The 27694-nt window shown below is 35.9% G+C and overlaps 1 protein-coding gene across 5 annotated transcripts in view; it reads right to left on the reverse strand.

The window, feature by feature from the left end:
• Nucleotides 1-27694, reverse strand: part of PCDH7 (protocadherin 7) — a 516602-nt gene that overhangs the window by 292457 nt on the left and 196451 nt on the right. The window lies entirely within an intron of this gene.

Genomic DNA, 27694 nt, shown 5'->3' on the forward strand with positions numbered 1-27694 from the left:
ATAATTTTGACTCTGAATTCAAAAAGATGAAAAGATAAGTTGGCTCCAAACACTATGCTAGAATCCACACATTACCAAGTCATTGACAGGAAGTCCCTGTGCAAGGTTGAGTGGAGAAATCTAGGGGATTTACAGAGGAAAACACACAACAGTTACACAGGATGGTCAGGTTTGTTGTCTGTATAACTGGAAGGAATAGCCACATTAATGAGAAGGCAGATCCATTGGAGTATTGAATACAATTGAAATTCAGGTCAGTAAATATTTATTAAGTACTTGCTGTGAGATACAAAGATGGAAACTAATATAGTGCCTGCCCTTAAGCAACTTACAATCTAATAGAAACTAAGATGAATAGAATTACTATACTATGTTAGAAAATTATTAGGTGCATAGGAGAAGCCAAATAACTATATTTGAGAAATTCAAGGAGAGAAAAAGAACTTTTAGCTATGGAATCAAGGAAGGTATCTTGGAGGAACTGGTACTTGAGCTGAGGCTTAATAAAGAAGAAAGTAAATAGGCAAAGATGGTTGCAATCTATTCCAGGTAACGGGGATAGGGAAGAAGAGAGGGGGAAAATAGATCAGAGGACAATGAGTTAATCAATTGGGATGTCACACAAATTGAACAAAAGATATCAGGTAAGACAGATTATCAAGATTATAAAGAATTTGGTTTATAGTTACTGGAAGTAAGGAAAGAACATTTAGTAAGCTCCTACTATGTGTCAAGCATTATGTGAGCACTTTACAAAAATAACCTTATTTGATCCTTACAACATACCTGTAAGGTAGGTGCTATTATTATTTTTTATTTTATAGATGAAAAAGCTGAGGTAGACAGAGGTTAAATGTCTTGCCCAAGGTCACACAGCTACTAAAGATCTGAGGCCAAATCTAAACTCAGTTTCCTGACTGTAGGCTCAAGCATCATCCGTGATGCCATCCAGTTGCCAATTGTTGGTGTCAATAGTAAACTACTAAGCTTTTTGAGCATGGGAATGCCAGGATCCTCTCTATATATTATTACATATTGTGTCAGTGCTGTTAAAAATGGATTGGGGGACAGTGAGGTGGTGCAGTGGATAGAGCACCGGCCCTGGAGTCAAGAGGACCTGAGTTCAAATGCGGCTTCAGACACTTAACACTTACTAGCTGTGTGACCCTGGGCAAGTCACTTAACCCCCATTGCCTCACTAAAAAACAAACAAAAAATTGGATTGGGTAAGTCATAGACTGGAAGAAAGAACTATATTGGGGACAAGAAAAGAATCAAGTAATAGAGTGGACCACTGCTCAGGGTGACTGAGATAATGATAACTGATGATGGTTATGTCAGAACTAATAATTAATTTGGTTTTGTTTTCCTTGCCAAGGAAAATAACTTTGTGTTAGAAAGTTCTTAATAAGTATAGCTCATAGGGAGTTGAAATCTAATATAAATATGAAGATAATAAAAGGGCACCTAACTACCTTTGATGAATTCAAATTATAAGGCTCTAAAGAGCTACAAGCCAGGGAATTAAAAGATTCTGATCATGATTATTGAACCTCTGTCACTAATCTCTGAAAGATCACAGAAAAATGAAAAAAAAGTATCATAGGCTTGGAAAGGGCAAATATTATCTCAATATTTAAAACAGATGACAATGGGATATGCATTTTATAGGTCAATGAACATGGTTTTGATTTCTGGTAGCAATTATATATATATATATTTAAAAGGATAGTTAACATCCCAAAAAGGAAGTCGTGATAATAAAGAGTTAACACGGCCTCATCAAGAACAAACTATGCCAGACTATTTGACAGGGAACTAGATCTTTGGTGGGATATATGGGAGCTGGGAGTGCTGTAGTTAAAATTTACCAAGACCTGGAAATTGGATGTGCCAATCCAAAAATAGTTATTAGCAATACAATGTAAAACTACAAGAACATCATGAAATAAAATAAAATAAATTACTATAGAAAAAGTCAAAAGTCAAAGAGATTGAACTTCACATTGCCCAGCATAACTCTCAGCAAATCAAACTTCTGTTCTTAATTTGAGCTTCAGGGAAGAGAATTTAAGGAAAGTTAGGCAGAGTTATTGGTTTTAAGACAATAGCAAGAGTCATGGAAGGAAGTATGAAATATATTTTAATAATCAATTTTATATTTAGCATCTCCCAATTATTGTTTTAAAAGAATCTGTTTTCCCTATTACAGGAAAAATATTCGATACAAATGAAGATATCCTTAAAACACACACACACACACACGCATGCACACATACACGCACACAAAACACACACACAACAAAACACACACATGAGAATGTTCCAAAAGACAATTAAATAATTTATTTTTAAATACAGATATAAATGTAGCTTTATGTTACAGATGATTTTCACAGATTAGGAATTCACATACTAAAGGGAAATGTTTTTTTGTGGGGCAATGAGGGTTAAATGACTTGCCCAGGGTCACACAGCTAGTATGTGTCAAGTGTCTGAGATCACATTTGAACTCAGGTCCTCCTGAATCCAGGGCCAGTGCTTTATCCACTGCTCTACCTAGCTGCCCCCAGGGCAATGTTTTTTTTAATGGAAAGTATCCACAGCCATTGAGTAATTTTTCTAAAGACATTATTAGGAATTACAATTTCTTATGATTGTTTTATATTTGATAAACAAAGATATGCTATTCAAGACATTAGGCTAAATGTAAAGTCTACATTAAACATGGTGCCTACCTTTATGGAAGTCTGAGTAGAAAGCTATGGCACAAACACAGATAATTAGAAGACAGAGACAAAGAGATGATAGTTTAGTTTGGCTAGCTTGTAGAGTAAATGGCTGGGTGCAGCATGGAAACTATCAGCCTATGATCTGATCACAGATTCTGAGCTGGAAGGGACATTAGAGGTCCACCCTCTTATTTCAGAGAAGAGGAAACTGAAAGAGGGTTAAGTTCTTTGCTGTGGTCATATAGTTAGTATCTAAGGTAAGATTTAAACTTGATCTTCCTGACTTCTAGCATAATACTTTATTTACTATATCCTCTATCCTACCTCACTGCTATGACCCTATTACATATAGATAATAAAGATAATAGATAATAAAGTAGGATGGTACCAGCCTGTAGAAGGCCTTGAATGCAAGTCTAGGAACTCAAACTTTATTTAGTGGATAATAGAACATAATTGAAGACTTTGGAATGATACAACCCAATCCAGGCATGAAAATAATTATTCTGGTAGTTTAAAGGAAATTCTGGAAAAGAAATAAAGTCAAAATATTAATGGACAATAGTCCTTGGAAGTGTGGAGTGGGATCTATATTTGGTTAGTGACAAGCGAAGTTAGAGATTGTAGAGATTGAATCAAAAGGTTTTGGTAAATTACTAAGTTTGAGAAATGAGGGAAGGGGAATAGTTACAGGGTAAAACTAAACTCGCACACACACATGAATGAATGGTGGTGCCAGTGGTAGAAATAGACCACTTATAGTATGTTCACCCTAGAATACAGAATATTGATTTTTAAAGCAGTATTCCTATTTGCAAACACATAGTCGTTTATACTTTTATTTTACCTAAGTATGTTTCTACTTTTAAAGCAAGTTCTATATACAAATTAAGTTTATGTTCAAAGACAAAGGTAGATTATTTAATACAGAGGTTCATGAAAAATTCAGCCTATGTTCCGTATCCTCAAACTGCAATTTCACATTAGAGGGCTGCATTGTAATAGCAGTATTGTATCACTGACTCATGGGCTCTGTTTTTATAACTTGTTGGCAAAATACCATTCTTTCAGCTGCACAGTGAGATCTGCAATACTAAGCAAAAATCAGGGAGCTTACCAATCTAAAAGTTGTTAGAAAGGAGCATTTAGGAGACATGAGATAAAATAATTCAATACACGTTTTCCAACTGGAAATATAATGGACATATTAAAAATACTTTTTCTGATTATGCAACATAGGTCCCAATGCTAATTTCACATTACTTACATTTGACAGGAAAGACTGAAGTCTAAAAGGGAAACAGATTGGGATGTCTGTGTGTGTGCATGCACACGTGTGCCACTAAACAAATGAGTGACACCGTGCCTATTACTATTATTTCACTCCACGGATTTAGTAAACTAACAAGTAGGGGAGAATGGAGGTAAGGAGGTGGAAAAGTATAACTTCTCAGTGGCAGGCACAGCCTGATAATACTAAAAGCAATCTGTATTCAGGAAGTTTGGAATTAGAATCTATAGGAACTGAGAATGTCCAAAGTCCTATTCCAGCCATCTCCAGGATATATGCTATGTGACTTGTTGTGTCTAAGGCTACTTCTGTCTTTGTTCTTTAAGGCAATCTTCCTAGAAGGTAGTGGCAAAGTGCTTGAGAAATGTTTCCATACTCTGCTATTAGCAGTGATGAAAGTTTTGAAAAAATTATGGAGGAAGTACTTCAGGAAGGGTGACAGCAATTCTACTAGTTTCCTCAGAAAGGAAACACCCATCAAAAGAGCTAGCTAGTTCCTCCCTACCGAGGAGGAGAGTATGATGTACATGTAGACATTATGTGGTTAATCTGGAGTACTGCTGTCCTCCTAGAAAACATTCATTCAATCATTCATTTGAAGCCTGTTTTTAAGTACCTCCTGGGCATTTTGCTAGATGCTGGTGATAAGAAGACCAAAATGAAATCATCCCTGTCTTTAAACGCACTTCTATCCCTTGGGAGAAGGAGATATACTCAGAAAAAGAAAACTATATACAAAGCAATTATCTAGGTAGTGGGGAGGGGCACTGGCAACTGGGCAGAATCAGTTAGGCCTCAAGAAGTGGTACTTGAGGTGTGTCTTGAAGGAAGCAGGGATTTAATGAGACAGAGGTGGATAGGGAGTGATCAGGCATCAAAGGCACAAAAATGCATTCAAGAAATGATACAGGGGGTGGAAAATCCTTTTATAATTTTATGGCTTCATATATTCTGCTGAAAGGAACCTCAGAGGTCATTTAGATTGACCCCTTTCCTTACTGCTACCCACTTCCACTGATTTATTTAAGAACAAATGTTAAGATTAAGGGAAATCTAAAAGGTATCAAAAGTGACTTTGAAGTACCAGGGAAACTGAAGAACTTGGAGATGCAGGTCTTTCATCTCCTTCCCATTGAATGTCTTGACCTTGCAAGCATAATTAGGTTGTAGAAAGTGAACAGTTGACTAGATAACATTTAAGAAGATAATTTACTTTTTTCCGCCCAATGTCAGGCGATGGATTATTGGTAGGGAACAAAGTGAATCTCATAAAGATCAGGAATGATTGTTGCTTATAGGGTTAGTGGAAGACACACTAGATTTGGTATCAGAGGATGTGGATTCAAATCATGGCTTTACCACATAGTATTTATCAGTGAGTATTTAGACCTAAAGTTCCTCACCTATAAAATGAAGGATGCGGTCTACCTGACAGCTAAAGGCCCTCCCAGCTCTGAACCGATGACCCAATAATACTATAGAACATGTGGAAGTAAACTCAGAATTAACCAAAAAAAAATTAAATTTTGTAGGAAATAAAAATACTAGATTTTATAAAAAAGCTGGTTCCTATCCTTAAAAACAAACAAACATAACATTTTAGAATTGGAGGAGATGGCCAAGAACTTCTAGGAAGAAACCACAGGGGAAAGGGTCAAGAACAATAGCATCATCTTCAGACACCCATATAAAAAGTAGAGGAATAAAATAAGATAACAAGCAATGTTAATACTAAGAGATAAATACAGTCCCATTGAGTCCTGTCCTATTCAACATTTTGAACAGTATCTATTTACAGAATGATAATAGCTAGAAGGAATAGCAGAGCCAAACAAATATTTTTCTCTTCAAGTATTGGAAGGCTCATATGTGTTTGTAGGAAGGAACACGGCAAAAGAGGAGGTTGAAAATACTGTAGGAAGAGGAAATAATTGAAGGGAACTAGTCCTAAAGGTGAAAGGGGAATAGGAGAAAGCGAAAGGAGTTTAAGTGGGCTGTTACAGAGAGAAAAAGATGAAATTCAAGGTGACAAAAAAAGAGAGACTAATCTGGTAGAACATGAGATTTTGGATAAGAATGATGTCGTCAAAACAACAAAAAAGAAAAATGATTCTATTCTAAGAAACCATATAGATTTTCTACATGACCTTGTATAAGCCTGTTGACCCCTTATTTCAGTGCCTTAGGCTCCCCATCTGTAAAATGGAGATAATAATACCTATGCCTTACTAAGAGAAATACTCGGAGAATTAATGAGATAGTTTATAAAAAGAGCCTTAAGCTCCCTCAAAGATATATACTATAAAAGGTATTATTCCTCAGGCCAAAGCTATATAACTACTTTCCATTATATTTTAGGAGTGTTTTTCAAAAATTTATGGTGGTTCAGTGATTCATGAAACTTCAGTAAATAGTACTGTAAATCATGATGCAGTTGTGAGACCCAGTTTGGATTTTAATTTCCAAAGTTTATACTCTATTATAAATAAATTTTTCCCCCTGCCTTACAATCTTATCAGTACAGGGAATGGCAGGTGAGCAAATTATCTCTGCTAATACATGTAAGAGAAAGTATGTAACTTACACAGGGTCACACAAGCAATATGTCAGTGGTAGGATTTGAACCCAATATTCCTGATTTTGAAGCTGATCTTCTATCCATGGTGTCACATTGCCTTTCATGTTAGTTTACCTAAATTCTAATGGCTCTTGCCTTGAATTAGTTTCTTTTATAAAAATCTACATTCATTCAATTAGTTGACAGGCATTTATTAAGTTATGACTATTTTAGAAGGCACAGTGGAGAGAGTGGTGGGCCTGAAGTCAGGAAGATTCATCTTCCTGAATTCAAATCTGGCCTCAGACACTTACTAGCTGTGTGACACTGGGCAAGTCACCTAACCCTGTTTGCCTATGTTTATCTGTAAAATGAGCTGGAAAAGGAAATTGCAAACCATTAAAATATCTTTGCCAAGAAAAATCCCAAAAGGGGCCACAAAAAGCCAGATACAACTAAACAACATCAATAAAAATGTGCTGAACACTAAGGTTACAAATAAAGGCCAAAAAAAAAAAAAGTTCCCTGCTCTCAACAAACTCACTTTCTAATGAAGCAGACAGCTTGCAAATAATTATGTTAATAAAGTATAAAATAGAAAGTAATCTTAAAGTGAAGGTGTTCAATGGATGGAAGGGGACCACCTAGAAAGTCCTTCTGCAGAAGGTAGGGTTTTAAGTGAATTTAGAAGGATCCTAGGAAAGCCAGCTTTATCGGATGGGATGAGGAGAGAGAACATTACAAACAGGCATGGTAGGCAGCCAACAGAAAGGCATGGATGGAATCAGGAACTAAATGTCATATGTAAGAAACAAGTAGGCTGGGGGCAACTGGGTGACACAGTGGAAAAAGCATCTACCCTGGATTCAGGAGGACCCGAGTTCTCAGACACTTGACACTGTGTGACCTTGGGCAAGTCACTTAACCCTCATTGCCCCACAAAAAAAGGAAAGAAGATTAGGCTGGTATAGCTAGACTGTAGAGTGCCTAGAGGGAAATTAAGAACAAGAAGACTGGAAGGATCAAAGTTGTAAAGGACTTTAAAAGCTAAGCAGAGGGTTATGTATTTGATTCTAGAGGCAATAAGTAGCCACAGAAGTAGACAGAGTAGGGGGATCAGAGTGGTTTGCAAGTGGCATTCACAAAATCTTAATTAGGTTTTTGTCATTTTGTCATTGTTGCTTGACAATGATGTACCTTAAAGAAACAAAGAGATTCTCATTGTTTTGCAGGGATGACACACAATGCTCTCCCTACTGGAAAAACTGACAAGAATCCATTGCCCTCAAACCAGTTAGCCTTAGTTTGGTGATGAAACCATTCATTTAAAACTCCTGTCAAGGACTATGTCTAAAAAGAGATGTAGCCCCAGTGCTCCTCTTTGTGGACATTCTCATTTCTAGTTGATAAATATGGCAAACATACTTGCTGAGTGGACACTTGTTGATTGGTTAAACATTTCAATTAATCAATCAATAGAAAGCTTAAGACACAAAACCAAAAATGAACCCCTACCACCAAGGGAACTTATATTCTAATGGCAGAAACCATAAGAACACATTTAAATATATACAGAAAAAATAAAAGTAAATATAGTCTACTTATAAATATAGTTTGGGAAAGGTGGAAACAATTGGTAGTGCTTTTGCTTCATCTTGAAGGAAGCAATTCCATGAGGCAGAGTGAGAAAGAAATGGAAATGAGCAATGGAGTTCTGTGTATAAAGAATAATGAAGAGGTCAGTTTGGTTAGACAATGAGACTGGAAGGATAATTGGCGCCAGGTTGAGGGACCATAAAAGCAAAATAAAACAAAATAAAACCAAAAAAAATAGGATTTTGTTCTTTTTTCCTAGAAGTAATATGAAAGCAATAATTTTAATGAGTAGCAGGGTGACACGGTCAAATTTGCCCTTAAGGAAAAACCATTTGGGCAAATTTATAGAGAATAGATTGAGATGTGGAAAGACTGGAGGCAGGGAGGAAGTTTGGTGATCATTGAAATAATGTATGCAAGAGGTGATGTAATGATGGAGGTGAGTAACTAGCATGTGAGATGTTATACAGTTAGAAATGGCAAGATTTGGTCACTGTCTGTATATGAGGGAAAGTGAGGAGTAGAGGAGAATCCTAAGGTTGATAACATGGAAAGGAGGAAGGATAGTTGTACTCTTAACAGAAATAAAGAAATTTGGAAAGCTGGGTTGAAGGAAAATAATGAGTTCTGTTTTAAACGTGTAGTTTGAGGTGTCTATGGGACGCTATGTTTGAAATGTCCAATAGGCAGGTAGAGATGAGATGTAGAGATAGACTAGGACTGTCAATTAATTGATTCTTTAGTCTTAATTTTTAAAAATTCTACTAGGTTATCTCTTTATATCAAGGATCTAAAGCATTTACTCAATACATTTTGTCTTCACATCAGTTTTGTGTCCCCATTCTTCTAGTTAAGTCCTTTGCAACAAAGATGTACAATTAAGCCAAAAAATTTAAATTTAAATTTAAAAAGCCTGATGATATAACACCACCTTACAGTGAATTCAGCCTTTTACCCTGATTTTCCTTCTTTATCATGAAAAAGGAAGTATATTTCACGATCATGATTCATGATCTTTCAGTTACTTAGAATTCAGGAGTTTATTTGGTCATTATTGCAGTCATGTATATTATTCCTTTTCCCTATTTCATTCTATATAAATTCATATCAACCTTCCCATGTTTCTATGACTTTGTCATATTTATCTTCTCTTGCTGCATAATTACATTCCATAGTCATTTACCAGAGGCTTGTTTACCCCCCCCACACACACACACACATTTCCCCCACTGATGGGAACCCGCTTTGTTTACATTTCTTGCAACCACAAAGAACGTGTTTATCTGAATGTTTTGGCATGTGGTGAGCCTTTTTCTTTCTTTCCTTGACTTTTTGAGTTATTTGTAATAGTATAATTATTTAGAATCTCAATCTCTCTCTCTCCCTCTCTCTCTCCCCCCCCTTTCTCCCCCTCTCCCTCCCTTCCTCCCTCTCTCCCTGACTGCCTCTCTGTCTGTCTTCCTCCATCCCCCCCTTCTCTTTTTTTTTCTCTCTCCCTCTCTCCCCCTCTCTCCTCCTCTCCCTTTTCCTCTCTCTTTACCCTAAGAGCTCAATTTGGCCACCATGGGGCAAAATCATCTGACTGACCATGATCATAAAATCCTCTCTTTGTCACATAAGTCAAGGCATGACATATAAGTATTCCTTTATCATCCTAGGACATTTCCTCCTTAAATGACAGTAGCAATTAATTACTACACTATTGCTCTGATACATTGGATGATCTATAATTACCGTTTTCATACTAACTTATTCCAGGTAACTCTTGTCTATTTCTGCCCCAAATCTTCCATTAAATATATAAAGAGCTTAATGGCTCCTCCCCTCATTCTTTTTGTATCTCAAAGGTAACAGGGTACAACTTGAATTGCCTACTTTCTTAGTCTCATTGTACAATTGGCCCATAAAATCCCCTTTACCCTTAGAAACACCTTGGTATTCAAAAAATTTATTAACGACATGTGCCAGAATATAAAAATATCTATCCTTCAGACCTAGCCATAGTGAGATTTGTGACTAGGTTATTGTTACATCTTTAAATTATAATGCTTTTTGACCATTTCTATTGCAGATATAATAAGGGACTTTTTTCTTCAAAAATGGATACCTTTGTCCTCTTACGTGAGAAATAATAACTATCAGACTATGAAATAAGATATATATAGATATAGATATAATTCACTTGTCAGGGAAATTAAATAAAAAGAAAGTCACTTTATTTCATAACTCCAGATCCTTAAGAGGCATCTCTATCTACTAAAGCAGCACAGCCAAAGAAGTTTGCAAATCAAATAAAACCCATGATATCAATGTTTCCTCTGAGAAGTGAAAGTATAAGCTGATTGTGAAAGTGAAATGCCCTAAGCATGCAAGCCATTTTAAAAAAAAGGCACATTATCTCCACTGCTAACAAGGAGTATCCAAGTAACCTCTATACCTCACCCCAAAAACAATCTATCTAGAAAGCTGCAGTGTAATACTTTCTGGAAAAGATGTGAAAGGAAGCTCTGCTTTAATCCCCCTTCATCCAAGGTGCACAATAATATTAAGTCAATATGGACAAAGTTTAGTAGAGATTTGAAGCAATTATCCAGATCATATAGTTTTCATGTATTTTTCTTTTAACTTGAAGTTAAACACTATTGGTTAAATGATAAGGTAATGCAGACTTAGTGATGAATCTTTAGTACACATGGGGTTTCTTAGAATAATTTCCCCACTTTTCCATTCCTAATTACAAGCTGGTTTTCTAGATAATATCAAAGATTAAAATGAACAATTATCATGTCAAATACTCAGGTATACCTTATAGATCCTGCTTGTCTCCTATTCTGAGTCAGCTAAATCTCTCCAATTTTTAAATTACTAGACTATAGCACTCTGTTTTGTTTCGTGTTTTTCTTTGAGAAGAGTAAGATTCAAAATTCAGGAACACCATATTATACATTACTTACAATAAAGAAGAGAAAACAGCATTTGTAGGAGAGTGAGGGTGCTTTCCTTTCAGTCCATTTCTATGAGCCAGTGACAATGCCTTTATAGGGTTTTTATTTACTCAAGGATGAGGCCCAAAGGATGCTATATATCGGAAAGAACCTCAGGTTAAATCTCTTTCCTTATTGAATGCTGCTCTGTGTCTTACAGACAACTTTATTGGGAACTTCAAATGCCTGCCTCCCCTTTTAGCCTCAATAGTTTCTCTATAAATCATCTCTTTATCTGAAACACATACAGCTGTGTCGATCCTATCTCTTCTTTCTGGATAGTCTAAAAACCTTTTTGCCATTCACTTGGTTATATTCATTAAACAGGTTTAGAATGATTCTCTATTTCAGTCATAAAGTACTTAAAGCAGTGCCTTGTTTGGAGGAGTCATAGAAAAAGACCTGGTAGTGTTGAAATTGTCCCTTTATTGTTGTTTTAAAAGAGAAAACTTTTGTTCAGATTGTGTAAATTAGTGAACCAAGCACTCTATTAATTTGAAAATATTCTGTAAAAGGACCGACCAGTGATGGTTCAACAAATAATTATCTTTCTGGAAGTGGGAATCCAGAATCAGCCTTTAAGAAACCTCAAACACAACTAAATCCTATTTTTAATAATTTTAGAAATCCACAACTTCTACTCAATATCCATTTCAAGCCTAAGTCAAATGTCAAAAGCTTTTTTTTTTCTTTTTGTGAATTTGGTAGACATGCTCTTGTGTTCACAGCATGCTTTGCACAAAGTGGTGGTTCTTTAATAAATATTTATTGTACTATAAAAAAGGAAAAGCACTGAAGACACATATGGAACAAATCAGAGCTTTTGATTAAAAACAATTATTAGGAAAAGAGGACATAAATGATTATCTTTTCTTTTTGTCTTACATCCAAGCACATATGATACATTACTGTGTACTACATGCATCATAGAATCTTGGGATATAAGTAATCCTTTGCTTGTGGCACTTCACCTTGTAAGAAACTTTTATAATCTCTAGGACGTAGTTCTGAAAATGTTTTCTTCTAAATATATTGCAGACTATAACAAAGAAGTAAATTTCAGAAAGTAAATTTACTTTACCAAATATTGTAGAAATTACTATCTTCTAAAGGATTCTAGGGCAATGACCTGGGCTTCTATTTCTTTGGATAAACAATATCCCAATTAAGTCACAAATATTAGAGATGGTTTTTAAAACGTCATATGAATAACAAAGGAGCTGGCATACAGAAGTCAAAATAGGGGGGATGTAAGCAATTATAGGAACAAAAAAGTCTAAGTCAGAGAATCTTAATCTAGGAAATTGGGACTTGTTTTTTAAACCTTTTCGATAACCATATTTTGATATATTTTTTCCCTTAAAATGTAATATATGTTATTCATTCAAAAACTTTATTCTGAGATGGGATCTAGAAGCTTCACCAGACTACCAAAAGAATTCATTAAACAAACAAAAAAGGGTTAAGAATCCTGGTCTTCGCCCTTTGTTTAATAGAAGTCTTGACATTTCCAATAATTTTTAAAACAATTATTAATTGCAAGCTCTTATTGCATTTGCTTGCCCCAAAGCATATGATATTATTTATTGTTTTTGTTTTGTTTTGTTTTGTTTTGTTTTGTTTTGTTTTGTTTTGTTTTGTTTTGTTGGGCAATGAGGGTTAAGTGACTTGCATAGGGTTACACAGCTAGTAAGTAAATGTCAAGTGTCAGAAGCAGATTTGAACTCAGGTCCTCCTGAATCCAAGGCCAGTGCTTTATTCACTGTGCCATCTAGCTGACTGCATTTGCTGTTATTTGAAGTTAGGCTGATTTAAATGTGTGATCTGAAGATAAGGGTATAAAACTATATGAAGCAGTAAGGTGTTATAATGGGTAGGACACTGAACTTGCAGTTTGAAAGACTCAAGTTCAAATCCAGGCTCAGACATTCATTAGCTCTGTGACTCTGGGCAAATCATTTAATATCTGTTTGCCTCAGTCACCTCCACTGTAAAATGTGGATAATAAAAGCATCTAATTCCCATAATTGTGAAGATAAAATGAAATAATATTTGTAAAGTGTTTTGCAAAGCTGATAAGCACCCCATAAATACTAGCTAGCTAGGTATTCCATATTATACTGACAACTCACTTTCATTCAAGGTCTTATCATTCAGTTCATAAAATATACAGTTGTTATCACTCCTTTCTCCCCTAACTAGATGTTATTTCGTCAGACTATTACTGTCCATTACTATTCTCACAAGGTGATCATCTGGAAAAAGAGAAAGTAGTTGAAAACTCCAAAAAAAAATTAATCATTTTGTCTTTTGCTAGGAATTCCTGGGAAAAGACATGGAAATGTAATTGTTAATAATACTGAAAAAAGTAAAGTTTATGGCTTTTCTGTAGATTTCAATTATCCCTGATTTCTCCATTTTCCAGAACCGCATATAACTAAGAATTGTCTGCAGTTTATCAGCCCGGGAAGGAAGTATTATTATCCCTACTTTACAGCTAGAGAAACGGGCAGATGGCATGATTCTCACTTCTTTTTGCAGAGATTCTACCAACTTTAGAAGGAACTTTGCCAGCCAAAGATATAGGAGAGGCTGATAAGTGATAAAGATTTGGGATCTAAACACTTAAAACCCCTTTGCTCAGTGTCACCTTGTTACTCAGGCTTACACCCCCCCTTTTAACTTCAATATGGCAGCTTCTTAGTTATCTATATAATTTTTTAAGGGAAGGGAGGAGAGGGGAAAGAGAGAGAGAGAAAGAGAGACAAAGAAAGGGAGAGAACAAAAGAAAGAGAAAGAAAGAAAGGAAGGAAGGAAGGAAGAGAGAGAGAGAGAGAGAGAGAGAGAGAGAGAGAGAGAGAGAGAGAGAGAGAGAGAAAGAGAAATCTTCAGCTCTATTATTGATGGCTTAATTGGGATATTATTTTGCTTACTGAAATAGAAGCCCAGAATCTGGCCCTAGAATCTTTTAGGATATAACAATTCCCACAATATTTATACAGTAAATTTACTTTTTGAAATGCATTGTTTTACAGGACTTAGTAGCCAACAGTGAGGGAGTGGAACATGGATGATATTTCTGCCTACTTCCTCCTCTGCTTTTCAGCAGGAGGGAGTTGCAAAAGACTGTAGTAACCAAAGCTCCAAACTGTTATTTTGTGGCTGCAGAAGTAAACTAAAGGCTAAGGGAAGGGACAAGTTGGCATCCTTCATTCCAACACTCCTCCTTGAACTTTTTGGCATAGCACGGAAGAAAATGAATCTGGAGTGTTCCAAATGTTGGGTGGAGATGGCCCTACTCATAATACTAGATGACATATTTTGGGGATTGACAGAGGGGATAGATAAGTAAAGGAAGAAGAGGAAATTTTGGAAGAGGGGTTGTGGTAATAATGGCAGTCGGTAAGAGGCAGTAATCTTATTTTGTCCTGTCAAAAAACAGCATTTAATAAAACCATTCTTCAAAAATGATACTTTGCCATCCTCCCCAGGAATTTTGTTGTCTTAACAAGAAAATTAAATTCCTAGGGAGGATGGAAAAGTATTACTTTTCCCAAATGCTATTTTATATAATTAGGCCTAACTGATAAGATACATAAACTTAAAATCCTTTGGCTATTCCTAATTTTAAAGAAAAGTAAAGACTTCTTTATTAGAAAATTTAGAAATTTGTAAACATGTTCAGTCTTATCCATTCCAATTTTCTACAGTGCTTTTGGATTTTTCTTAACAATTTTGCTGCTCTTCCACAGTATCTACACACAAACACACATTAAGTGCAAGAAAATTGTCTAGCTCTCATTATTTGTTCGATCTTCACAGCATTACTGACCATACTGCATATTTTAGAATCCCTGAGCAATCTCCTCAAATTCTTCCTGCTCTGGCAACTCCACATATAGGACTCTTTTTTTTTCCTCTCTTACTAATTTTTTAAAAATCCATACATTATGTGATGTGACCTTTTTTGTACATCTCTTGAATACATTTCCTTAATTCCTTCACTTAAAAGGATCTAAAAGCATAAGAAAGGGCCATCCACAACAATGAGGGAGGTGCATTAAGGCAAGGTTTCAGTTCAGCTCCTCTATTATCTATTCAATGACCTTCCATTGTACTTGCATTATCCACAACTGGATGTAAATATGTAAAATATGTATGTAATATGTAAAATCTGACTAATTCTCTTTCATGCCAAATTTATCAAAGTGCCTGGCATATGGACTTTTATGAATGTGTTTTATAATATTTTTTTCTGTTTTTTTTTTTTTTGGTAGGGCATTTACATAGGATATCCCAAAAGTCTTAGAGCAGTTTTGATCTATCAAAGCTGAATGGATGGATGGATGGATGGATGGATGGATGGATGGATGGATGGATGGATGGATGGATGAATGAATGAATAGATGTGTGCATGTGGTGTGTGTATGTGTGTATGTGTAGATGTATACATCTATGATTTACTTAAAAACTGAAATAGAGTTACAATTGAAAACTTGATTCTTTAAAGATATCAAAGCTTAAAACTGTCCTAAGACTTTTAGGATACTCTGAGTATATATATCTAACATTTATCTATCGACCCATCTTGTCTATATGCATATTTTATATAGTATATATGTATGTAAGCGTATATATATATGAATAAATAAATATATGTATGTATACATATATGTATGTATATATACACATATATGAATTATGTAATCCATTGTCCAAGGACTAATATAGCTAAATAGTTAAACTAAGAAATACTGTCTAGGAAGTATCCAAGTTTTTCCATTGTAATTATATTTCAGTTTTTAAAATGTGTATGTGCTAAATTGACAGAAGCTGAAGGATCAAAGTTTTTCATTGAAATTATATTTCAGTTTTTAACTAAATTAAGTTTGTGATTTTCTGATATTTCAAATGGATGAAATATTATATTCATCCTTCCTATAGCCTAAATCATGATTGCCATAGATTGGATTGTAAAAGAATAGTTGCTATAGTAGGGTAAGATCATTTGTTTGATGAAACATGCTATTAAGAATGGTAATTATGTGAATCATGTTTTGCTAGGCAACTTTTTCCAAGTTGATGTCTTGTCTCCCCAACTATATTGCAAACTTTGAGGGCAGGGGTTGTGCTACACCCCTCTACAAAGTGTGATTGCTATTTAGATGTTAATTAACAATATCTCTTGCTTTGCTTTGCTCTAATGTCAAGCTGATCGAAAGAGCTCTGGAATAAGGATCAGAAAAGCCAAGTTCTAATCTCAGGTTTTTCCCCCCTAATTAGTTCTGTAATATAAAAAGGGTGGGTTGGACTAGAAAATTTCTAATTTCCCTTTAAGTTCTGAAGAACCACATTTATATTCTGTCAGTCAGTGAACATTTATTAAGTGCCTATTGTGTGTACTTTGGCACTGTAATAAATGCTTTTGACCCTATAGTCATCGGGCAACATGGATAGAGAACTAGAACTGGAGTCAGGAAGACCTGACTTTAAATTCTGCTATAGATAATTTTTTAAAAAGAACTATGGAATCTAGATGCAGATTGAATCTTACTATTTATATATATTTTTTTCTTTTTTGAGGTTTTTCCTTTTTGCATTCTCTCTCTCTCTCTCTCTCTCTCTCTCTCTCTCTCTCTCTCTCTCTCATGTAGGGCATTGAGGGTTAAGTGACTTGCCCAGGGTCATACAGCTAGTAAGTGTTAAGTGTCTGAGGTCAAATTTGAACTCAGGTCCTCCTGAATTCAGGGGGGTGCTCTATCCACTGAGCCACCTAGCTGCCACCACTATAGATAATTGCTAGCTGTAAAATATAGGGGATATATTTTATACTTTTTTCATCCTAAGTTTTCTTAGCTGAAAAATGGGAATGAAAATAGGATCTACTTTACAAAGTTGTTGTAAGGACCAAATGAGGTAATATATGTTGTTTTAAAGTGCTTTGTTTTAAAGTACAGTGTTTATATAGCTTGTCTACAGAAGTCATAAAAACATTGATACTGAATTTGAATCAGAACTGGACCATTAGAGGTTATTGAGTCCATCATCCTCACTTGACAGATGAGGAAATGAGACCCAGAGAAATTCAGTGACTTTCCTAAGACTACATAATTAGAAAATGTGAGTTCTTTAAATCAGATTTTCATATTTAACATTTCTCATTTTAATATCTCTTCTCTTAAACTGTATGATAAACTGCTGGGAATTGTCTCATATTTTTGTGTAAGATTAGGTTTCTGCTTAGAAATGCTTAAAACAAAGAAATCATTAAATTAAAGTGAGTGCACAAGGCCCTATAATAGGTAAACCTTCATTTTTCAGAAGTCTGTAAAGATCATTTAAAGGATATAATGATTAAAATAATTATGTGAGGTAAAATTCTGGCTAAATCGTAATCAATTTTATCAATAAGGACCAGTGAGAGATTGACAAAAAATGGCTTCTTGACCTTTTATAGATAAAAGAGACCTCATGGCTATTTTTTCATGTTTTTATGCCTTTTGGACAAGAGGTAGTCCATTAAACAGCCATCAAATCTAATTGGTGGATGTGATCAGAGGTGTGTTATATTCAAATGACGTCTTGGGCTAAGTGACTTAGGTTACTCAAATCTTACTTAAAGAGACATCAAGAAAACATGTAGAGAGGCATCTAGGTGGCACAGTGGATAAAGCACTGGCCCTGGATTCAGGAGTACCTGAGTTCAAATCTGGCCTCAGACACTTGGCACGTAGTAGCTGTATGACCCTGGGAACGTCACTTATCTGTCATTGCCCTACTAAAAGAAACAAAGAAGATCCCACTCAAGCAGATCAGAGCACAATAGCTTCCACCTGGGTGTGGTTTGGTGCACTAGACCCTAGCTTCTTAAACTCTGGGTCTTGACCCCATATGGGGTCTAATAACTCTATATGGGGGTCATGTAAAAATCTGGCAACAATAAAAGGTTTTGTACACCTATTTTATATGCCCATATACCTGGGATCACATAAAAATTTCTTGGGTGAAAAGGGGTTGTGAGTGAAAAAATTTAAGAAGCCCTGGGCTAGATAGAATAAGCCCAAATTTCATCAGTAGAAAAGGTAAAGGTTAGTTCAAGCATCAGTAAGACGGATTTGGAGTGTGTGTGTGTGTGTGTGTGTGTGTGTGTGTGGGGAGAATCTTTAAATCTCCTAGATATTGGTTACAAATAATCATTTCTTACAAGGAAGCATCAAGCATCAGAAGAAACAGAAACTGATGACAAGTGAGGGTGCTAAAAATGAGAGATTAGATAATGCTCCTTGTGATTATGTACATTGAGGCATTCATTCAAAAGTATTTTTTATTGCTCACCATATTCCAAGCACTGGGTTAGACAATCATTTTATATATATACACACACACACACACAAACACACACACACACGCGCGTGTGTGTGTGTGTGTGTGTGTGTGTGTGTGTGTGTGTGTGTGTAATTAAGTAGCCCCTACCTACAAGGAATTTAGACACGGTTAGGAGAACACAACATAAACATGGATAAGTAAATAAAACATATACAAAGTAGGTACAAAGTAATGGAGGATGGTGTTTGCAACCTGAGATATTGGGCTAGACCTTGAGTAAGAAATGGCACTTGGGAATAGCCTTGGAGAAAACATTTTATGTGGAGAAGGAATGTATTCCAGGCAAAGAATACACAGCTTTGCAAAGACAAAGAAACAGGAGCTTGAATGTTGTGATATGAGAAAATGTTTGGGGGAAGCACACAATGTGTGAAAGAGATGATAATAGCAATGATAAGATGATAATGGCAATAACAATAAGATAAAAATAATAGCATTTATCACTTTAAGGTTCACAAAGCACTCTATAAATATGAGATACAATATAAGTAGTACAAGTCTCATCTTTTTTTTCCATATAACAGTTTAAATATCTCAAAAGAACTGACACTATCCCACCCCACCATGTTTTTGCTACAGGCTTAAACCCTCTTAGCTCTTCAACATATAATCATGACATGAGCCTAAGCACTCCTCAGCATCCTGGTTCCCCTATATGGGACTGTTCTAGTACATCAATGTTTTTTCTATAATATAGGCTTAGGAAGTGGATCTGTGCTTTCTCTAATAATAAACATAATAATCATTTTATTTAGTGTTCATGATGTAATTTAAGGTTTTCAAAGCACTTTAAAAAAATATTCTTTTATCTTTACAACAACCCTTTGAGGTAATAAGTCAGTTAGTGAACATTTATTAAGTGCCTACAATGTTAAAACATTATTATAATCCCCAGGAAGGGATGAAGATGGGGAAACAGAGGCAAATGCAGGTTAAGTGACTTGCCCAGGGTCATACAGTAAGCATCTATGACCATGCCAGACCTCAGATCTTCCTGATTAAAGGTACAATACATCAATCTAACTGCAGGACAATGTGTGGTAAATATGTAAAGGTAACCTGGAGATAGATCAAAAAAGCTTTAAATGCCAAATAGAAGAGGTTTTATTTCATTCAAAAAGAAATTGAGGGGGGGGGGCAGCTAGGTGGCACAGTGTATAAATAACTGACCCTGGATTAAGGAGGACCTGAGTTCAAATCTGGCCTCAGACACTTGACACTTACTGGCTGTGTGACCCTGGGCAAGTCTATTTAACCCTCATTGCCCTGCCAATAAAAAAAGAAGAAGAGGAAATCAGGAGCTACTGAAGAAGGGTGACCTGACCACACTTTAGGAATAACAATTTGGTGGCTATATGGAGGAGGGATTGATGAAGGGAGAGATTTGAGACAGGGAAACCAATTAGACAGCTATTACAATAGCCCAGGAGAGAGCCAATAAGGGACTGAAACATGGTGGAAGCTTCTTCAGTCTAAAGAGGTATGTATGTAAAAGGTGGGAGAAGAACCAACAATATTTGGGAACTTACTGAATATGGGTGAGGGAAGGAAGAGGGAAGAGCTGAAGCTGACACTGAGATTGCAAACCACAGTTCCTAAAGGAATTCAGTCAACGTGTTTCCTTCACTTCATTTTGTTCCTTTTACTACTCTTCTAAAAAATAAATAAATGTCAGATATTAGAGAGGACACCCAATTCTTCGCACATAATAACGGTCTTTTGGTTGGTATTCATAATGTTGAGAGTTTCTTCTGTTTCAAGTCTCTGCATGTATCTCATAAACTGCCCAAGATGAAGGGATGCTAGATTCCTTCAATCTTAGCAGCTTGTAGTTCCACTTATAACAAAATTTTAAAGTAGAATTAATTAGTAAATGTATAACTATTGTCTGAATAAATTACATGCTTTTAAATTAAAATTTCCAAACATGATATTTATAGAAGCAAACCAACAATACATATTAATTTCTGTCTCTAAACTACAGGGATTTGAGCAATGTTTTAAAAATGAGCATTTAATATATAATTTTCCCTCAAAGTTGCCATCAGTTTCTCCTGATAGAAAAAAATGAGTAGGAAATGTTGTTTTGTCCTTCTCTTCCACTCCCTCCCCCACCCCATCATGGCTTCAATTTTACATCTCTATCTGAGCCCTTGGTGGCAACAGCAAGAGGGTGCTAAGACCAGGCAGTGAAGAGTGTGAATAGCAAAGACTGGAAATGCTGGCAGGAAACAAGAGTGAGAGCATGCTACACCCTCCCAGGAGGACTCAATCCCCTGGGGGCTCTGTAAATTCTCCAGAGAGTCAGTTTCAACAGTTAAATGAGAAAGGTGGAAAAGACAAACATCAAATAAATGGGTAAGAAAGACATTCACAGTTCAATTAAACCCAAGAAGGATTTATTAAGTAGTGGCTAGGTGCTACCACTGTGCTGATAACCTGTTTGTGTCGATTCCAGGGAGTTCACTCTGTGGAGAGAAGCATGGATTAATCATATATAAAGCACCACCAGAACTCATGGGTTAAAATAGAAGCAAAGGGAATCTTTTGCATTGTGACAGTCATCAAAAGCTCAGTTCATGTCCTGCTTTGCATTGCTATTTCACCCTCCTGGAGAGCCCTATGGGGCAGCTGAATGCACTCAGTAAACCTATGTACTAAATCACAAAGTCAGAGCCGCTCTGTGGCAGTCCACAGGGACAGTGCGGAGCAACAGAACAGGGCACCAATAGGGCTGCTTCTGTTTCTGTATCTTTTGAGCCAATGATCCATATTATAAAATGTCAAAGCGGGAAAAGACCTTGAAGATCATCTACTCCAACTTTAGGGGAAGAAAGGAAGGCTATGTACTAAATCAATCCCAACTCACGATCCTTACTGTTTTCAGAAGTCAGTTTCTTAGTCTAATTCTCCCATAGTAATTAAAAAGGAAATAAGAATGTATATGATTGAAATAGATGTCCTTAAAAAACAAAAAAAAAGAAAGAAAAAAGGAATAGATGCCCTTAACATTTGGAAACATTTCAAATTCAGACTTCCATCTCAATTCTATCTGCTAACGCTTTAAATTGTGAACAGGGGTTGTCTTTTGCCTCTTTTTGTATCCTTAGCACAGTGCTAGGCACATAAGAGGCTCTTTATAAATGCTTACTGCCTAATTTGACTAATCCAACCAGTCTATAAGATACCACTACATTCGAATATCTTATTTTTTACCCCTCTGCCATTTCCCCTTTTCCTTTTCTAGTTCATGCCCTCTAACCTTAGGTGTCCTACAGAGTTCAGTGCTAGGTCCTCTTTCTCCATCTAAACTACTTTACGTGGCAATCTCATCGATTCCCATGGATTCAACTGTTATCTCTATGCTGATGATTCTCAAATCTGCCTATCCTGCCCCAAACACTTTATTGAACTGCAATCTCAAATTTCCAACTGGCTTTCACACATTTGGAAGTGGGTATTCCAGTAGACACCTTAAACTCATTATGTGGGGGCAGCTAGGTGGTGCAGTGGATAAATCACCGTCCCTGGATTCAGGAGGACCTGAGTTCAAATGCAACTTTAGACACTTGACACTAGCTGTGTGACCCTGGGCAAGTCAATTAACCATCATTGCCCCGCCAAAAATCCAAATTAATTAAACTCAATATGTTCAACACAGGACTCATTCTCATTCCCCCCTAAATCCTCCACTCCTCCCACTATCCCTATAACCATAGAGAGAAACATGACCTTCCCAAGTCCCTCAGGATGGCAACCCAGGAGGAGCATGGTCTCCTCTCTATCTTTCATCCCTTCTCCCTTCCCCACATCTAATCTGTTGTCAAGGCTGGTCTATTTCATCTGTGTATTATCTCTTGAATATGCCCTCTCCTCTCTTCTAACACTGACAACAGTCTAATGTATGCCTCATCACCTCAAGACTTCACTCCTTAGAATATCTGCTCGTAGATCTGCCTGCTTCAAGACTCTCCCCACTCCAATCCATTCTCCATTTAACCAACAAAGTAATTTTCATAAGGTACACATCCCATCATATCACCCTCCTACTCAATTAACCCCAGTGGCTTACCAGTGCACTCAGTAAACTCCAGTGGCTTACCTGTGCCTCTAGGATCAAATATAAAATGCTCTGTTTGGTATTCACGGTACTTCATAACCTAACCCTTGATGTTTCATGAACAAGACACTCTATCTCTCTTTATCTCTAGGCTTTGGGCATTTTCTCTGGCTGTCCCCCATGTTATAAATGGTTTCCCTTCCCCACTCAGATTAGTAACCTACCTGGTTTCCTCTAAGTCCTTTTTAAAATCCTATATTTTATTGGAAGCTTTCCCCAGTCCCTCTTGATTCTAGTGCCTTTTCTCTGTTAGTTATATATCCTGTGTATAGCTTACTTTGTATATATTTATTTATATGTTGTCTCCCTCTCAAATTGTAAACTCCTTAGGGGCAGAAACTGTCTTGTACCTCCTGTACCCCCAGTGCTTAGCAGAGTATCTAGCCCACAGTAGATGCTTAATAAATATTGATTGATTGACTGGCAGGATTACTGAGTATGTCTTATAGGATCCTCGATGACAGGAATCCTAAGTATTATTTAAATATATAATGATGATTTTGAATTTGATTCTACCCTTTGGACTAAATAAGAGAAATATTCTAGGTATGGAGGGGCACCAGTTTTCACCTTGCTTCTTTTTCTGAGTTTTTTCACTCCTTCCCACTCCACTCCTCCACAAGCTCATGTTTCAGTGTGTCAAAAATCCATGATTTTATCTTCAATAGAAATTGCAAATCATTCCAAATATTAGTAATAATAGCTAGCAATTATCTAGTGCTACAAGGTTTGCAAAGCACTTTGCACACATTAATCAATTAGATCACAGATCATGGAATTAGAACCAGAGAAGCTATTAGAATTTATCTAGTTCAAATCTTTTATTTTTTCAGATGAAAAAACTAAAGTCAAGTAAGGCTAAGTGAATTGTCCAAGGTCACTCACAGCATTTGTGAATTGCTATGGACAAAGCTATTCATCACCTAGTGGCCAACCCTCTCGCACCCTGAGGATAGTGAGGCTGAGAGTTTGTTAAAGAGCATATGGCCCACCACAGAAGCTTTTTGAGTCTAACAGAACCTGCCAAAATTTTCAATGCCTTCAGGAACCCAATTGCTTCCAATAAGACTTTAGCAGAAGATAATATTTAACACAAAAGTCAGGCGGTTTTCCCAATGGAACACATTTTGGCTATCTGAATACTAATATATGCTATTTATAACTTCTTTTATGGAAAATTCTAAATAATGATAGTAATGCACAACACTAGTATTTGTCCAGTATTTGGGCAGCCTGTGCTAGGGTTATTATCCAGGGTGAGAGACAACTGGTACAAAGTTACTCTTAAGATCAAAAGCTAAGTGGTAGTAAAGATCTATCCTTCTTCACTAGCCTAAACAAGTTAACACCATAGCTCCAGATTTATAGTCAATGACTCCATTAGGAATTAGGGAGAGGAAAAAAATACTGTCTCTTTTTTTCTGTTTCTCTGTTTCCTCTACTGTTTTCCTTTATTAAAATATTTAAGAAGCATTTGAGAAGGTTGAGTTCTTTATTCAATTCCTTAAGATTTTCAAGGGAAAGGTAGAAGACATATCCTATATAAAAATGATATGGCAAACACCAAGGGGCTTGAGTATCTTTAGATAAGTAGAAATCTTAACGAAGACACAACATCAAAACACCACAGAAATCCCTATTCAGAAGTTTTTGTGTTTTGCCTTGCAATTCAGAAATATGTATCAGCATCCTGGAGCTAAATTTCAAATATTAATTTGGGAAACCATATTTGCCTACACATCTTCCAGACATTCAGAATCCCACAGAATGTCAACATTGCAAGAGGTCACCTTGTCCAACATAGGCCTGACCAGAATCTACTCTATGACATCCCTTCATCATTCTCATCTAGATATTATCAGAAGATCTATTTGGATATTATTATCATTTCTTTTGCATAAATACATTGTATATGCATATCTTAGACTTCTTTAGACTTAAACAAAATATGACAATTTAGGATATAAAGAATAAAGGTGAAAAACCAGACAATGGAACTTTGTTCTGAGGACTGCTTAGTTATTTATACATGCTCGCGTTTCATAATTTCTTTTTTGGTGAGGCATTTGGGGTTAAGTGACTTGCCCAGGGTCACACAGCTAGTAAGTGTCAAGTGTCTGCAGCCAGATTTGAACGCAGGTCCTCTTGACTTCAGGGCGGGTGCTCTATTCACTGCACCACCTAGCTGCCCCATGTTTCATAATTTTTAAAGTTTCAAGAACCAATAAGTTAAAGGAAATATTTTTATTCCTTATGTTAGTTTATGTCCCTTTCAACTCAATTCTCTCACCCTTTTTTCCCTCCAGTTCTATGCACATTGCCATTCTATGAAAATACCCTCACTCATTTTTTAGAAGTTCTTTACAGCTTTAGGATTTGGGAAGACCTCTTTTGGCACCTGATATACCCTAATTCTAGTATTAACCATCCATAAACCACTGCTATGCATGTATTTTTCCTTGTCCATATTAGGAGTTTTCCAATTATTAAATAAGAAAAATTCTACTCATGTAAAGGCTTCATATGGGAAAAAACATAGCACAATAAAAACATAAAAATTTAATTTTACTATTTCCTTCCTTCCTTCCTTCCTTCCTTCCTTCCTTCCTTCCTTCCTTCCTTCCTTCCTTCCTTCCTTCCTTCCTTCCTTCCTTCCTTCCTTCCTTCCTTCCCAACTTCCTACCTTCCTTCATTGTTACCTCTTTTCTTCCCTTCTTCACTCCTCTTTGGTCCTACTCTAATCAACATTGGAACTTTGATCTATTTTGTTTCTAATATGGGATGATTTGCCTGTGCTGAAGCTACAGGTATTTCTTGTCACCCCCCCCCCCCCCCCGCTCTAGTACATTAACAATCAGTACTGGTACCCAATTGGCTTAGCCTACTGTAACTCAGAAATCCCAAACTCAAAAGATCCACTAACCTTAGATTCCCCAGTAACTAGGATTACAAACATGCCTTACCATATCCAGTAATATGTCATTTAATAATAACAAAAAATTAAAACAATAACACTAATAGTAGCTAACATTTACATGTGCTAACTAGGTGTAAAGCACTGTGTTAAGTGCTTTATAATTATCTTCTCATTTGATTCTCACAACCATCCTGGGAGGTAAATGCTATTATTATCCTTATTTTACAGATAAAGAAACTGAGGAAAACAAAGACAGAGTGACTTGACTTCAGGTCCCCCTCCAAATTTACCTGTTTTTACCTGATTTTTAGGTCCTGTTTTAATAAAACAAAATAAAATAAAATAGTAACATTAACTAAGTAGATTATTGCATACTAATATGCGACTGCCCTTCCCCTAAAACACCATACCTCAATATATGTAAAATGCTAAGCATTTTGGGGTGGCTCTGAAGAAGTGAGTCTACTCCTTGCTTTTCAGTCTGATGGGAGAAAGATATTTGAGTGGGAACCTCATCTTAGCATCTTTTAAATTCTGTCTGCTTTCATCTATTTGGCTTACTGGTATATGTCTTTGATGCTTTAGAATTGGTGCAATGCTGAGAACTTGGGAGGCCCTCAATAAATGTTAAACGATAAAAATTAAAATTCACCAAGTTACATTAAGGCAAAAAGAAAAGAGGGAGGAGCTTAAGAGATACTTTTAAATGACAGACCTTAGAGATAAAATCACAGCCTTAGCTACTTCATAGACACATCTTTGCTTTTCTTATGAATCAATAAATCACTGATTTATTGTGAGTAGTTTGAAAAAGGCAAACAAACAAGATTTTAAAGCTGTAATATACCTTAAAGATCAATGACTATCACCGTCACTCTGCCTCTGTTGCTTTATAGATGAAAAAACTGAGATCCAAAGAGGTTGGGGCATAGAGGTACATTAAAATTTCTATCTTATTTATCCATTTTTAAAACTGTTTTAGAGATGGTAAATTTTAAATGATGTTTATTATTAAGATTATGTAGTCTATTTATTTCCCCAAGACTACAATTCTGACTGGAAAGGAGGAGCATCTTAAACCAAATGAATGTACTGCGCTCTTAAAGTATTAAGTATCTTTTGCATTTTCCTAATTTAATCCCTACAATGAATGCACTTTCAGGAGGAAAGTGGCAATATTTTCAGAATGCTACAGAATTGTATCTTTAAAGAAGAAAAATTGCCATAGATAGAGTAGTGCTCCTGATTATACTAAGATGGCAAGCCCTTTCCCATTCTTTTATAATTATTTTAATTTGAAGAACTCTTGCCAAAGAGACATATATTTGCATGAACTTGGCCTCTCTGATTCTGATTTTAGAATAGATTGGAACTCAAAATAGTTCTTCACTTAAATACAGACTTAATACTCATCAGGTCCCTTGGCATTTCTACTTTAAAGTAAATGGAACTAGAGTGCAATGGAGTATAATGTTGGCTGATAAGATTTCTTTTAAATTTATAAATTTTAATTAGTTCAACTCAAATTATCACATGCATTTTCCTTTACCTCTTTTTTCCTCCTCCCCTTCATTAATCATCAAAAAGAATATTTACACGATTCTAGTCAGAGTTAAGTTTTTAGATATTATCTCCCCTAAAAGTTTGCAACAAATAAAAACTACATACCCTACTCCTCATAGATTCAAAAGCATTTGCAAAATAGAGTTTTCATCATATTTTTACCTGCATTAGCAAAATGATTTTAGAAATAATAAATATAATCATACCATCATTTAACAGTGAGGCCTATCTGTTCTTGGAGAATTATACATCCTTTCTAAGTAAATCCCACATCTAAGTAAATGTCACATCACCTAGGCCCATTACCATGTATATAATAATCAAAGATGAAATAATATAGGTACAGGACTATATATATATTTTTTTTGTTTTTTGTTTTTTGTTGTTGTTATTTTTTGGGTGAGGCAATTGGGGTTAAGTGACTTGCCTAGGGTCACACAGCTAGTAAGTGTTAAGTGTCTGAGACCGCATTTGAATTCAGGTCCTCCTGACTCCAGGGCCAGTGCTTTATCCATTGCGCCACCTAGCTGTCCTGTGAATATAATTAA

Source organism: Dromiciops gliroides, chromosome 6 (genome assembly GCF_019393635.1).
Source record: "Dromiciops gliroides isolate mDroGli1 chromosome 6, mDroGli1.pri, whole genome shotgun sequence".
NCBI classification, from domain to species: domain Eukaryota; kingdom Metazoa; phylum Chordata; class Mammalia; order Microbiotheria; family Microbiotheriidae; genus Dromiciops; species Dromiciops gliroides.